We start from the raw sequence: 2,486 nt of genomic DNA, 5'->3' as shown, positions 1-2,486 counted from the left end.
TACTCAGCCATAAAAAGAACAAAATCTAGCCATTTGCAATGGCATGGATGGAGCTAGAGAGTATTATGCTAAGTGAAATAAGTCAGAGAAAGACAAATACCATATGATTTTATTCATTTGTGGAATTTAAGAAACAAAACAAATGAACATGGGGGGGAAAAAAGAAAGAGAGAGGCAAATCAAGAAACACACTTCACTACAGAAAACAAACTGATGGTTACCAGAGGGGAGGTGGCGGGGGGATAGGTGAAATAGGTGATAGGGAATTAAGGAGTACATTTGCTGTGATGAGCACTGGGTATTGCATGGAAGTGTTGAATCACTATACTGTACACCTGAAGCTAATGTTACACTGTATGTTAACTAACCGGAATTTAAATAACAACTTTAAACAAAGAATTTGAGAGAAGGGCAAAGAAGGTGAGAAGGAGGGAGGAATGGGGGCCTGGAGAGGACCAGGGGTGGGCCAATGGCAGGCTCAGCCAGAGGGGATTTCCCCGAAGAAGGTTCCTCCAGCCCAAGTTCCCATCTACGGTGTTCCCCAATCTAGGGGACTCAGCGCCCAGACGCTGCTATGGGCAACATTTTCACTCAGTGCCAGGAGGGCAATGCGGTCGTCATTTGCCTGTGGTTGGACAACAGACAACAACCTCAACCAGGGGGATGATCATGGCTTCTCCCCCTTGCACTGGGCCTTCCGAGAGGGCTGTTCTGCTGTGGTTGAAATGCTGATCATGCAGGGGACATGAATCAATGTGATGAACCGTGGGGATGATGCCCCCTGCACCTGGCAGCCAGTCATGGACACCGTGATATTGTGCAGGAGCTGCTGCAGTATAAAGCTGACATCAGTGCAGTGAAAAAGCATGGAAATGTGCCCCTGCACTATGCCCATTTTGGGGGCCAAGATTGGGTTGCAGAGGACCTGTTGACTAATGGGGCCCTTGTCAGCATTTATAACAAGTACGAAGAAATGCCTGTGGACAAAGTCAAGGCACCCCTGAGAGAGCTCCTCCGAGAGTGGGCAGAGAAGATGGGCCACAACCTTTACCATATTCCATACAAGGACACATTCTGGAAGGGAAACACCCACACTCAGCCCTGAAATGGGACTCTGAACAAACACTCTGGCATTGACTTCAAACAGCTCAACTTTCTGGCAAAGTTCAACGAGAATCACTCTGGAGAGCTATGGAAGGGCCATTGGCAGGGCAATGACATCCTCATGAAGGTGCTTAAGTTTCGAGACTGGCATACGAGGAAGAGCAGGTACTTCATTGAGGAGTGTCCCTGTCTCGGGATTTTCTCGCGTCCAAATGTGCCCCCAGTGGTAGGTGCCTGTCAGTCTCCACCTGCTCCTCACCCCACCCTCATCACACACTGGATACCATATGGATCACTGTACATGACGACACCAATTTCATTGTGGACCAGAGCCAGGTTGTGGAGTTTGCATTGGACATGGCAAGGGGCATGGCCTTCCTACACACATTGGAGCCCCTCATCCTAAGACATGCACTCAATAACTGTTGTGTAATGATTGATGAGGACATGACTGCCTGAATCAGCATGGCCGACAACAAGCTCTCCTTCCAATGCCCTCGGCGCACGTATACACCTGCCTGGGTGGCCCCTGGAGCTCTGCAGAAGCCTGAAGATACAAACAGATGCTCAGCAGACATATGGAGTTTTGCACTGCTTCTGTGGGAACTGGTGACATGGGAGATACCCTTTGCTGACATCTCCAACATGGAGACTGGAATGAAGGTGGCACTGGAAGGCCTTCAGCCTAACATCCCACCAGGCATTTCCTCCCATGTGTGTAAGCTCATGAAGATCTGCATGAATGAAGATCCTGCTAAGCAGCCCAAGTTTGACATGATTGTACCTATCCTGGAGAAGATGCAGGACAAGTAGAGCTGGAAAGCCCTTGCCTAAACTCCAGAGGTGTCAGGACACAGTTAGGGGAGTATGTCTTCCCAAAACAGCAGGCCTCTGGTTGCCTCCTCTGCCTCCAGTCATGGTACTACCCCAGCCATGGGGCCCATTCCCCTGACCCATCCCTACCACGGCAACCCCCAAAGGGGCTAGGCTCAGAGCTTTGTCACTTGCCACACAGTATCTCCCAGCATGGGAGGAACCAGCCCTGCCTGTCACAATAAAGTTTAGTATGGGGGGGGAAAAAAGGATTTTACGGTCCTCGATGAAAGACAACTATACAGAAAAAAGAAATAAGAAAGAATCAAAATAGTTTCAAGGCAAAGAGGAGAAAAAAACAAGCAATCAAATATGATGCAAAAGGAGAATGAAGTAATACCATAATATACTAGGTGGTGTTGAAACACAGGACAGGAAATATTTCCTTCAAGGTAGGAAAAGATGAGGGAAGATATCTGGGAATAGGTGGGATTTGAATTTGAATTCAATAGACAAGAAATGAATATAAATTAACAAAGACATATCAGGTCAAGGGAAAAGCTACAAAA

The 2,486-nt window shown here is 47.8% G+C and overlaps 1 pseudogene; it reads left to right on the top strand.

The window, feature by feature from the left end:
• Positions 1-574: 574 nt before the first annotated feature.
• LOC123797399 (scaffold protein ILK pseudogene) lies at positions 575-1,917 on the top strand (annotated as a pseudogene).
• Positions 1,918-2,486: the final 569 nt, after the last annotated feature.

This window comes from Ursus americanus, chromosome 29 (genome assembly GCF_024610735.1).
Source record: "Ursus americanus isolate L20-20 chromosome 29, mUrsAme1.1.p, whole genome shotgun sequence".
In the NCBI taxonomy this organism is placed as follows: Eukaryota; Metazoa; Chordata; class Mammalia; order Carnivora; family Ursidae; genus Ursus; species Ursus americanus.
This window is presented reverse-complemented; position numbering and strand designations above follow the sequence as displayed.